At 35.4% G+C, this 13531-nt stretch overlaps 1 protein-coding gene across 2 annotated transcripts in view; it reads left to right on the top strand.

The window, feature by feature from the left end:
• Positions 1-13531, top strand: part of GSTCD (glutathione S-transferase C-terminal domain containing) — a 47897-nt gene that overhangs the window by 17838 nt on the left and 16528 nt on the right. The window lies entirely within an intron of this gene.

Genomic DNA, 13531 nt, shown 5'->3' with positions numbered 1-13531 from the left:
ACTACCATCAAATTTATTTCCCACAAACTATGAAAACCTTTTGAAATTAAGTCTTAACTAACATAGAAGCAATGTTGTGTTTTGATCTTAATTCAGTTATATGACTATCTTTGAAATAACTTAGCTGAGATAGCTCTATCTTTGATAACTGTAAATTATCGAAGCTTAAGCCTAAGATCATACTAAGGGTTACATGTTTGCTTTGCCTTTAGTTGGTTGGTTTTTTCTTTTGTTTATTTTTTTTTTATACCAAGTGTGTATGTTATGGCAGCAAGTCTTCATTCTGTTTTATCCAGGCAGGTGCAGTTGTTTCTAAGACAACATGAATATATTAATTTAAAATAATTGCTTGGATATGCATTTTTACCAATACTTACTGCTGGCTTTCGCTTCTCTTGAAAATCTCAATTAGATTAGATTTGACCTAGCACTTGTTTGTGATTTCTATGGGAGTAAGAGGAAGAGATGGTGGAAGAAAACAAGATATTATTTACCATGCAAGCATAAAACAATAGGAAAGTCCCATGGAGGGTCTTGTAGCCAGGGATTCTAGAGTTGTTTTTTCCTAAGCAACTTCCAGAATCAAGATAAAGGGTTAGGAAAGACTGCTTAGCCTTGAACAGCTTACTTACTTGCAGCTGATTTGGCCCTGTAAGTGAACCATAAAGTAGCTCCCCAACTTTACGGTTTTGTACCAATTCTGAAACTATTTGCATTCAATTGTGGTTTCTGTATTGGACTGAAAATAAGCAAAAATAAATGTTGCTGTGCTTATATTGTAGAATATAATGTAGAAGCTAATCTCAAATTTTACACCTAGATCCTGTAATTTCAGCCTGAATAGCTTACGGTGGTTTTTATTTTGAAGACATTTCATTTTTTAATCAATATAAATGGAATTTTATTTTCTTTGTGACACACTTTGTCTGTGAAAATCAGTCTTCTAACTCTTTGTCCTGTAGTTTTCCTGAGATCTGTAGAACTGCTTCTTTCTTTCTTGCAATGACTGATCTTCACTGATGTTGAGACTTTCAAAAGGAAGTATGGCATTTCTGATTTACACTGTCAAAAATGAATATTCATTGGTGTCCTGGTTCAAAATCAAGCAAGTTAAATATCTTGCAACAAATCTGTAATGCTGTAAATCAGTTAGTTTGGGTCCTCTGTGTAAACATTTGTTAGCGGCGCTAGTTTTTGAGAGAAGGATGTGCATTTTGAAGTAACATACAGTGTATGTGGATGTTTGATGCTTTCTTAAGTTAGCCACTGATCCTAGTGACTTTATTTAATGATACAAGTTTAGGCAGCAGAGATCTTTTTTGAGCATCCCGTTGCTAGCCCACTTCTAGACTCATTCTTTATAATTCAGGTTTCTCCTGTGAAAATGTGTTTCAGATTTATGCAAAGTAATTACAATTGGCAAGTCATTAATAGGTTTTGAGTAAATTTAACTACAGAAATGTTTGTTTACATGATTTCTTATAGTTCATCTGCTCTACAATATGACAACCAATACAAATCAGTAATATAACCATCACGCTAACTTTGTTTTTGTTCCTATCTTCTCTAATGTATACAAACCCAATCTATTGCTGTACAATTTTTGTGAAGCAATTTGAGCGTGAAACATTCCATAGTCCTTCCCTACATTCCCAGTCTTTTTTTTGGGAAGTTCATTTATTTATCTATTTATTTATTTATTTTTAAAGGTTGGAAATGATTTCTTACTTAAATTTTGTTTTTCTTGAAAAATAAAGCAAAAGCAATTTTAAGCTAACAGAATAATTCTTAATCCTGAGTTGTATGCTGCTTTAAAAACATCTGCCAAGTGTTTTACTTTCCATCTTATCTACAGCACGTATTTGACATTCCTCCTCTTTTGCTTGTTACCAAATGCTTTGGCCTAGCTGTGATCCCACTTGATGGATTTAATTAATTTTGGATAAGTAAAATATAAATCATATCTTCAAGGAAGATTTATTTTTTTAGAGCATTTCAAATCCTAGCTGCTTTGTAACCAAAGGTTAGGTTACGCTCTTCCTATATTTGCATCCTCCATTTTATTTCTTTGATTATGGCTAATGCATCTTTTACTTTTCTCTGTATTCTAACTGTGATTTAAGGATCATATCTAGGGTTACGTCCTTCTTGTCAGGAGCAAAGTAGACTACATGGCAGAGAATGTTGAAATCATATTTGAGCCTTAATATCAGAAAAATTTATTTAAAAATCAGCTTGTAGGCATTGTAATGACAGATGGTGGAGCTGAAAAGCACTGCAGTGACTTTCCTCAAAACACACTGGTTGGCTGTGGATGCTGCATCATCTGGCTTTGTGCTGAATTCAGAGCACACGGGTCAATGTAAATGTGTGCATTCATATTTTTGTTGTCAGAAAAATGAGCAGATTTTGTACTATATTTTTCCCTGAGGGCTATGTAAGTTCATGTCTTCACCAAGTGTCAGGTCCTGCATTTTGGCTGCAACAACTCCAGGCTTAGGGCAGGGGGGCTGGAAAGGTGCAAAGAGGAAAAGGATCTGTGGGTGTGAGTCAGTGCTTGGCTGAATATGATCCAGCAGTGTGCCTAGGTGGCCAAGAAGGCCAGTGGCAACCTGTCTTGCATTAGAAATAGGAGAACCCAGTAGGAGCAGGGAAGTGATTTTCCAGAGTGTCCAGAGAAGGGCAGTGAAGCTGGTGAAGGATCTGAGCACAAATCTTATGAGGAGCGACTGAGGAGGCTAGGACTATTGAGTCTGGAGAAGAGGGGGCTCAAGAGAGACTATATAGCTCTCTACAACTGTCTAAAAGGAGATTGTGGTAAGGCAGGGGTAGGACAAGAGGGAATGGCCTCAAGTTGCACCGGGGGGTTCAGGAATTTCTTCTCAAAGAGTAGTCAGGCATTGGAACAGACTACCTAGGGAAGTGGTGGAGTCACTGTCACTGGAGATGCTTAAGTAAAGACATGGTACTTGGGGACATGGTTTAGTGGGCAATGTTGGCGATAGGTAGAAGGTTGGACTAGGTGATCTTAGGGGTTTTTTCTAACCTCAGTGATTCTATGGACTCTTAACAGTAGCAGCTCCTAATGGTGTTCAGTCAAGAGTTGCTACTCTGGGATAGAAACAAAGCCAATCACATAAATGTTAAGGTTCTCACTCTATTTAACATGTTCTTTCAGTTTTGTATAAAAAAAACACTGTATAGTAGTGTTCTGTATTATCTGAATCTCCCAACTGACTTAACCTCTGTATGTGTCAGAAATGGGAAAAAGCCCTTTTTTTTTTTTCATTTACTTTTCTGAGGCATTTTCAATAATAATTCATTAAGTAAAAACCAAACACATCGTGAACACAGAACAATTTTGTGGAGAAATCCTCCCTGTTGGATTATAATCTGTAGTGCATTCTTAAGACATGTAGCTGTTTGAAAGTGTATTTCATTATTGTGTTTTTAACAAATGGTAATGAATAGCTTATGGCAATAAAATGCACACTTACTGCCTTTTCTTCCTTCCTTTCTTAACTGGAGGGAGAGAGGGTGGGAAGGCAGTGAAGGGATAATGGCAGTAACAGATTACTTTACATGGAGTATCTTGAACTTTACTGCACATTAGAAAGATAAGATGAAGTCACAAAATCAGGTTGTAAGGCTGGTTTTAGAACTTTACTTTGCTTTTTAAAGGACTGTAGTTATTCTCAATTCCTTTAAAAGAGGAAATTGTGCCTTCCTGCATGTAGATTTCAATTAAAATTAGAGACTACAATAATAGAATTGTCTGAGTGATTATTATGAAAAGCATTTAAAATGATTTTTTCCTATGTTAGATAGTAACTATTTTAATTGGGTCATCAAAGTAACAATCACTTAAAATTTTTCTTTAATGTGTATTTTCCCAGAGATAAAGATGTTCTTGGAGATGGGATGAAAAGTTCAGGAAAAAAACAGTCAAGATTAAATAGGTCCTATTTATAGCGGTACAAACAAGTTGTTTAAATTAGACTAATAAGCATTTTTTAGGTTTTCCCTCTGTAATTCCATCTAGTAATCGCTGGCCCCTAACATGCTGCACTGCACTCTGCTGAAGTTCTGTTGTCTTTGGTGTATTCCATTTGAAAATACTTTTCTTTGATCTGGAGTTGGGACTTAGAGTAGCTTTCTGCTCTTAATATTGTTGACTACATTCCGATCCCAGTTTTACAGCAGGTTGATTATGCGCGTTATGTATTTATCTCATGTTATTTTAATCGCATTTCTTACTAAGGCAGATGTTTTGGTGAACCTGCCTTCCGGCACTTAGATATGTGTTTTCTTTATAAATTTTTGAAGGCAGATGTAGCCTTAGCTTGGTTTGTTGGTTGGTTCACTGAAGTTTCATCTGATTACTTTCTACTGGAAAAGAGTTCTTTATTTCTGCTGGCTTCAATACTGAAGTATTTATGGAAATTCAGCGAGCTGTTTGAATGACTTCAGTCCATACTATCCAGTTTTTCTCTCTCCTTAAAGATGCTTGTCTCATTTTGTTAAAGTAGAATAAAGTAATTAAAATGTATCAGAAGACAGAGGGAAGAAAAACACAGGTGTCTTTACTTTTTACAAAGAAGCAATGTTGACAAGAGAGAGTGGGAAAACACTCATAGATTTCCTCCTCTAAATTATTTAATATGGAGTTTCCATGCTGGATATAGGTTCTTGTGAGACCTTACTGTTTACATACAAGGCCTTAAATACGGTAGTAGTTTAGACATTGTGTCTGTTTACTGTACAAAGTTAAGCTGAGAGTACTGTTGTTTGTCCAGCATCCAGCTGGTCAGTTGCTACATAAGGGCCAAATGAGTCATGTCATTGTTTCCTACGGCTCTTTAAATGCAAGGCCTAGGGGATTCTAATAAACTACTGGGCTGGTGCCTGCTGTTTCATTAACTTTTTTTCTATTTAAATTACGCTTTCTGTTTCAAAGGTGGTTGAAGGGATTTATGCATTATTCCCGGCTATTTGCTTTCATAAGCTAGAAAGAATAATACAGAAGGCCACCCTGCAAAAAGCAGCTTACTGCACAAGTAAAAGGAGGTTTTTTGTTATTGGAATCATTTGTTGGGCAGGAAATGCCTATTGCAAATATTCTTTGCCTTGGAAGCTTAAGTTTTGCTACTTCTTTTGGATTTTAGGAAAGTGAATCAACCTGTGACAGTCCTTGAAACTGGAGTTATATTTATTTCTTATTAATGTCAGTAGGGAAAGACTATTTTTTTGTTCCTTTTTCAATGGCATTATATTTATGTTACAGAACTGTATACCTGTTTAGCTTTTCAGTAGTGTTTCTTACTGTGATCTTACAGTGGATCATCTGGAGTTAAAATTTTTTCTATCTGTAGGCAACTAAACATGGCTTGAATTAATAGACCCACATTGTCTCTGTTTAACTGCTATTTTGCATGTGCTCTGTGCTAATGTTTGCACTATATAGCATAAGGCTCTTCTGTCTTATTAGAGAGGTGTTTTTTCCTTGTGGGTTGGCCTTCAAAAATGCATTAAAATGTGTTTCATACCATTGTATTCTTTTAAATTTAATGCAAAATGTTACTGTCTGTGTGTATCTATTTTATTTATTTATTTATTTATTTTTGACAGGATGGTTTAACTTCACAATCCTTCTCATAAAGTTTGCAGTAAATGGTATTTGTCGCTAATGAACTGCTGTTGTTCAGCCAAGTGGTCTGGATTTGCATAGTTGTAGAGATGCAATACAGAGTTCCTCAAGAGGAGAGCCAACAGTTCTGAAGTAATGTGCTGCTTCTGATCCAAATTGGTTACCCAGAGTACCATTAAAATATCAAAAGACTAACAGTGTTGTGGTATACTAAGCTACTTGAGAAACTGTACTGCTGGCATTCAGTAACAATAATTAATTATGTCTAAGGGACTGGCATCTCCATCTGCTTTTGGATTACTCATTTGTGCTCATCATATGAGAAAACAACGGAGGGAAAAGACTGGAAAGAGAAGTTCAAATTTTAACGCTAATGGTCAGCATTACAGACTGGTAACCTGGCGAAAGCAGATACTGCTGTTAGACATCAGATATTCAAATTGTGCTTATCCAAATCTGTTGATCCACTTTAAAAGTGTGTAGATAGCATATTAGTTAGCTAGACAGTCAGAGGATTTAGTGGAGTTTATTGTCTAACCTGAAGTTCATTTAGTTTTTTTTCCAAAACTTGGCTAAGAAAAATGAATTTAAAAATAAAAGTGTGAAATGGAAAGAAAATAGCTGAGTGGTCAAACAGTTAATATTCCTGAATTAAAACCTTATGATGGAATATTCTAATTCTTATATTTCCTATGAACGCTTGAATGTTTTTTTAGCCCTTTTAACTAACATAAACCACATGAATACCAGAGGCATTCATTTTATGCAGTAAAATGGATTGAATTTAGAAAAATTTTCATAAATTCCAGGTTTATATAGGATCAAGCTTCAAGTGCCATGATAACTCCGGTGTAGATAAGACAATGCAAAAATACACATTTGACCTTTCCTCGTGTAACTAAAATGGCTGCATTTAGAATGCAGATCCAATCATTTTGAAATGATGTGGTTACTTGTTTATTAAAATGTCAATGAATTAGAAGTTGGTCATCAAACCCTTTGCAGCATAGGAAGTTCCTTTTCATCAGGATAAGTGTTTAGGAGGGATTCCTATAGACATTAACCTTTGTACAGTAAGCAGACATGATGTGTAAAGTTAAACTGTAAGTAATACTTCTTGTCCAATAGCTGTCTGTTCAGAAGTGATTGTTCCATAGAGGCCAAATGAATCACGTCTGTTTCCTAAACCAGTTTTTGCCTGTTTCTGATTTATTAATGCAGACTTTCTTTTAATGGCAGGCAAATCAGACAGAAGAGTCTTCCAGATACTTGATTTTTTTGTTTGCTTATTTAGAAGTTGTTCTAGTAATTGGGGAGACAATGCATATCAGAAGTTGTGTGTAGGTCTGCACTTTACCTACTTGAGATTCACTACTCCTTAAATGGCACAATCATTTCGTCTTACTTTTTCTTTCTTGAACAGTTTGAGATATTCAACATAAGGAGCTCAGAAAGGGAAATCCACTGCGTTCCTGCCCACCTTATGCATAGGCTGCTTCTTAACATGCAAGAGTTGGTTCCCTGGAGGCAAGGTCCTCTGCTTAACAGCTGTGAGTGTGAGTGGCAGGTGGGGGCTTCTGGCCTTTCTTCTGACCTCATCCAGGCTGTCTCTGCATTCCGCTGGGGAAGGAGGTCTCCTGTTTCTGCGAGAGGCAGCCTCTCTTAGCCCCTAACGAGCGCTGAATTCAGTAGGAATTAGCCGTCCCTCTTTCTCAGCAAGACAGTAGCTGCAAATCAGGATATTAAGATTACAAAAGATAATGAAATAAACAAACAAAAAATAGTATCCATTGGACAATGATGATTTAGTATGAAGAAATTTTGCAGAAAATGAGCAGTGCCATCTCATAAAACTGGGTGTTGCTGATATTTGATATTATATTGTGTTAGGTAAAACAGCACTACTTTTGAGGTCAGAGACCTTTTCCCACTCTTAAGCACAGCAGGGGTTGTATTTCCATTTCCTTTATTTTCCCCTGAAAGAAGAAGGTTTGTACTGATGTGCTTTCCTCCTTGTCATATTTCTTAAGCAAATACTTTGCTGCATGGGAAAAGTGAGTGTAGACATAAGGAGTGGAAAGTGAAGGCAAAAGAGCAGACTGCTGAGGAGCAGTAAGATAATGGAAAAGGAGCAAGAGAGGAGCTGCAGTGATGGCAGGAGAAGTGTGTCAACAAGAGGTACTGTTGAATGTTAGCAGGTGAATTTAAGATACCTGAAAAGGTGAAGGGTTAAGGAAACAAAAGTTTATGAAAAACTGGTAAGAGGAAACCATTTTCTGGGAGTGTTACTCAGAAACACATACAATGGAAGAAGGGGAAAAGTGGAATTTTAAGTATGGAAAGAGCAAATAGAACAAACATAAGAAGTGTAGCTAGTACTAATAACCTGAATGTTAAATGCTGCATGTAAGATGCGTGGAATTGATACACAGGTAATTGTTTCACTGTTTATTCCTGTTACTGTTAGTTTATATTCTAATCATCTAAATGTTTGTCTTCCTTCAGCTTCAGATTTTGCTGCTGTCATGCATAACACTGAATAGCTTTGTAACTTCTGCAGCATAAAAGTAAGGAGTTCTTAAAATAAAACAACAAAATGACCAAAAAAACACCAACAAAATGTCTTTTTATCTACTATTTCTGCTCATAGGGGCTGATAATTTCAAAGCATACTACCAAATTCTTGAATTTTATTTTATTTTTTTTCCATGAGTGAAACATTTACACAGCACTGTTTCTAGACATGTCACATGTTAGTTTATGCTTAAGAACAGCAAAAGAAAAATTTGAATATATTCAGTTCTAAGTTAGCGTTTAGCTAACTAGAGTGAATTCACCTGAGCTGGAAGGAAAGCATGCGGTTTATAAATTGCTAAGTAGGGTGTAATTAACTGCACGTGTTTTGTACACTTAAAAAAGCATTTCACCATTAAGTATGAGAACCTTGGAAGCATACCTTCTAGCAAACACATCCTTTTTGCAAGATTGGCGACTTCTGTAATGCAGAATGTTTAGCCTGTGGTTGAAATTGAAAAAGGAATGAACAGTTGAATGTGCTGCTTGTAAAAGACTGGTGATTTGTTTTTACTATAGGTTGCTTTACACCACAGGCTTTGAATTTTCTCCTTAAAAGGAAGAAATAATTAAGGGCTTCAGAAAGAGGTTGAATAAATAAAGAGCTAGGCATCCTTCAATGTTACTTTTGATTATTTTATCACAGACTTTTAACATTTACTTGCTTTAAGTAAAGCACTGAAGTGCATTTTGAATGTGAACATCTTGTAGCTATTTAGCATAATATTTAGCATAATATTTGAAATATTTTCATTTTTGGTTTTAAACAAAAATTAGCACATGTATCCTAAATGTATGTGTACTTTTTTCACCATTGGTTACTTTTATTTGCTTGAACATCTCCCTGTAGTCTATGGGTCTCCCTTTTAAAAGTTTTTTGGTTTGTTTTTTTTTCATAGAACATAAGCTGATTAAAAACTAATATCATTTTCCATATTAAAAGAAAAAAGTGCTGTAGAGGGATTATGACTATAGTAGAACTGTTGTTAAGTATAAAAGGGCATGTTCAATTTAGAGTAACCTCTGCACACCAAACTGGACAGATTATGTGTTTTGTTAATTTTTATGGTCTCAGTTGTAAGATCCCACAAATCTTTGGCAAATGAGAAGGGAGATGGGCACAGTCTTGATAGGAAAGGTACAGCCCAGGGTTGCATAGTTTCCTTCTAACCATACTTTAATAGATTTAAATTTGAAGTTCGTACAAGTCTTTCTGCCATTTTGTTTGCTGTGGCACTCACTCTGAGCAAGGGATCTAGCAATCCTACTACCTGTACCTGTTCTTAGATTCGTCACCTATATGAGGTTGGATGGGACCTCACAATGTTACCTGGTTGTGTAATCCAGCAAGGTCAGTTTGGATACTGAAGAATGAAGGTAAGGGAGAAAGGCTAAGGAGAAAAGAGAGAGGAGTGTAGGAGAAGCAACCTATGGGAGAAAGAAAAAAGAGAAAAAGAAGTAGAGGAAGGGCAAATGCCATGTCATTTTTTCTCACGGTTCTGTAATGGCAAATGTGTTTGGCATCTTCCTTAAAATCCCTTGATCATATAATATTGTTTGCTTTCATTTTGAATTATAATTCCTTGGCCTCTGGGATTCTGGAAAAATAGCTTTGAGACTTTGAATCTCAAGGCTTCGGAATGAGTAAATGAATGAATGGAGCATATGGTCAGTTGGCTTAAATGTGCAGGATCACACAATTCTAAAACTAACCTCGTGTTTTGGAAGAGGGAATGATACATAATTTTTCTAATCCATGCTGTTGACAATGTTATGATATGGAAAACATCAGAGGTAAGTGTGATTCTAATAAATAGATACTCATTAATTTGGGGATACATCTTAAGGCTTCAAAATCTTGTATAAAATATATAGTTCAGAAGGCGTAAATCATGACTCAAGTGTCTGAAAATGAAGTTAGCTATTTGTGTCTGGGTTGCTTTTTGGTAAAAAATCAGAATATAAATTTTACTGTACAAATTGGTTAAAAACAAACAAACAAACAAAAAATACACAAAGAAAAAACCCACGTGGAACAAACTAAGTACACATTGTAAGCACAGCATAGTTGTGTTCATTCAGAGGGAGCCCAGTGTTAATTTTCATTTCTTTTTAAAGGTTGATCTGTTGGTCTTTATTTTTTTAAAAAGTGACATTCTCATGGTGTTTAAATTCTTCTATACAAAAAGGGAAGCAGGCTCAATTCCTGCTTAAGTTGCCAAAGATCAATTTTCTTATCTGTCTGACCTTTTTAGACTACACTAAGATGAAGTGTGTGAGATGAAGTTATATTTTTATGCCTAAAATGATAAGACTGTTTTGCAAAGCTTGCCTTAATAAAGAACAGGTTAGTTAGTAAGATAGGAGGAAGGGACTCCCATCTTAAAACTGATAAAATGTTCTTGTGGAGTTCAGTTGCCTTTCCTGTTCTTTTTTTTTTTGTTATTGCCCTATAGTTTAAACATTATATAAACTACTCTTTTTTGCATTCTGTTCTCATACTTCCTTGTCTGTAGCTAAAATGTCACCACATTCGATCATAAAAGGCTGTATACAGTGGAAAAATGGTGAATACTTTGAGATTGTAATTTCTGGCTTTGTATATTGACTAAATGCTCATTCTGTACTTTCGCCAGGACAGTATATAGTCTTTATTCAAAAAAGAAAGCGATAGCTTTCTTCAAAATTGGGTTATTGTTGTGATGCTAAGCTATGTTATGTTGGAATAGCTAAGACACAAATTAACAATGAAAATATCTGGTGATCTGATAGGGAAAGTTGAATGGACAGCATGCTGAGACTGCTTAATGGCAGTTCTCTTCCTTTACTGATACTGAAGATATCAGCTTTTAGAAATGCATGAGGCTGTAGAATTAGCAAATGTACCTATTGTATCTTTTTAAAAGTAAGTGTCAGCATGTCTTGTTACCAACTAGTGAAGGCGTGCAGCTCATAAAGTGTGTTTCCAAACTTCATAGATCCAGAATATGTTCTGATAAACATCCATTCAGGGGACAAGAATAAAAAGCATTCCTGACAACTGACTCCTGATTCTTTCTGTTGATAATAACACACTGCAGGTAGTGGGGTATCTTTCTATCTGCTTGAAACAGGCATGTTGTAGAATTAGTTATTTTAGAATACCCTTCGTAGTAAAAATAGAGGAAAATGAGGTTTTCCTTCGTTGCAACCTGATCTGTCAAACATTGTTTTCCCTGGATCATTGAGTTCATAGTTTATTTTTCCAAGAGTTAATGGAGAGGGAGTTGAAAAATGGAGGTGAGTTATGGAAAACAGTAACAAAAAAGGGCTGGTTGTCAGTGAATGTTGCTAGTTTTTATTATTGGTTCACTCTGTTTTGCTCATGTGTGTGATTTGAAAAACAAACTAACAAAAGTCCTAGGATGTTCCCTGATAGTATTAATGCATTAAAATTCTGGTGCAGAAGGATGGAATGTGCAACCGGAGCAAGATTTTTTCAGGTTTTTTATTATTATATAATATATATAATATAATATATATAATATATATACAATACACTATATTTTATATATTATATGCATTGTATATATATTATATTTTTTATTATATATATATATATATAATATAATGTATTGTTTGTTCCAACTCAGTTACTTTTGAAATTAAATCAATGGGAAAACTGTTTTAAGAAGAAATGAAGTTCAGCCAATGCAGGAAGCCCATACTGAAAAAGCATGAGACACTGGAATATTTCTAGCGTACCTGCATTAACTTATGTCCACATTATATTTCTTTAAAATAAAATACACATACCTAATGTGTGGTAAGAGAGACCAGAATAACAATTTCCAGATATTTACATTTGGAAAAGTAAATGTTGATACTAACCACAAGGTACCTGACTGAGCACATGGTTTAGTCTTTAAATAACTAAGATGAATGAAGTATGGTAGGAGGCACTAGAATGGCTGCCCGGGGAGACGGTGGAGTCACTGTCCCTAGCAGTGTTCAAGAGGCTTCCGGATGAGGAGCTACGAGATCTGGTTTAGTGGCTTGTGGTAGCAATGGTAATGGGAGGACGGTTGGACTGGATGATCTTGTAGGTCCTTTGCAACCTTGTGATTCTATGATTCTATGGTAGAATGTGCTGTATCTCTGGCAATTAAAAAAGTAATGATAACACATCTTGAGTCATCTATGTAGAGGAGTTAAGAAGCAGGTGATTGCTCACCACGAATGGTGTGAAACTTAAGCTTTACTAGCATGTTATATTGAAAATCTTTCAACAAGAATTGTTACAAATCAGCTATGAGCTCCTTTTGACTGTACGTTAGGGATCTTTTAATACTAGCTCCAGAATTAGAGAAAAGGATGGCTTATTTTATGCACTGGTGATAAAAGTAATAAACTACCTATTCTGAAATTCTTTGAAGCTGCTCTGAGTTAAATGTTTCTATTTACTTTTCAGCAAGAGGGATTTGGAAAAGTCACCTATTGTGGATATTAATTTTGTTGGATTATTGAAGGGAACTGACGCAGTGGAAAACAAAAACAGTGGGACTTTTTCTTTGAGAATACACCTGATGTTTTCTTTGTTACAGTGAAGTTAGTTGTTGTCTTTGCTAATTATATTTCTTGCAAGATTTGGCAGGGCTCTTTTTAATAAGGTGTTCTGATTTCTGGCTAGTAAGAATGTTCATTTATAAATGTTAGCTGAGCTGGCATTCTTCATCTGTTTGAATTCAGCTTTTTCCAGGGGCTGTAAGGAAACCATTCTGAGTGTACTAACCTGGTAAGTATGGTACATAATAAGCGAAAATAATAATAATAATAATAATAATAATAATAATAATAATAATAATAGCTATGAGAAAGCCCAGCAAGCTCCCTCAAATCAGACAAGCAGAAAACCCTCTTGCCCCCCAGGAGAAACAAAAAATAATGTAGCAGGAGATACCCTTCATCTTGATGATGATACAGGAACTGAGTATAAAGAAACAATTAGAATGTGCTGAATTGTCAATAGAAACCACTGGAAGAAAAATAACCTTAGTTTCAGAAAACCTTTCTTGGATTAGCATAAAAAATAAAACTGTCTCTCACGGCTTTTGCTTTATAGTTGCTGAGCATTTTGGTGGTATTAAGATCAAGTCTCCTTAATCAGTGTAGCAGTATGTGTGCTCTATCTTCATCTGAGAAGCAGCCTTTTACATTATCATTTGGTTAACTGAGGATTGTGGGAAACCTACTTAAAGATAATGTGCTAAAGCAGAAGTATGTAACATTACAAAATTGTAGAACGTATGTATTGTGTGCCTGTGTCCTTGT

Source organism: Coturnix japonica, chromosome 4 (assembly GCF_054131305.1).
Source record: "Coturnix japonica strain WE chromosome 4, WE-NBRP24, whole genome shotgun sequence".
In the NCBI taxonomy this organism is placed as follows: domain Eukaryota; kingdom Metazoa; phylum Chordata; class Aves; order Galliformes; family Phasianidae; genus Coturnix; species Coturnix japonica.
The sequence above is the reverse complement of the archived record's forward strand: the minus strand, read 5'-3'. Positions and strand labels throughout refer to the sequence as shown.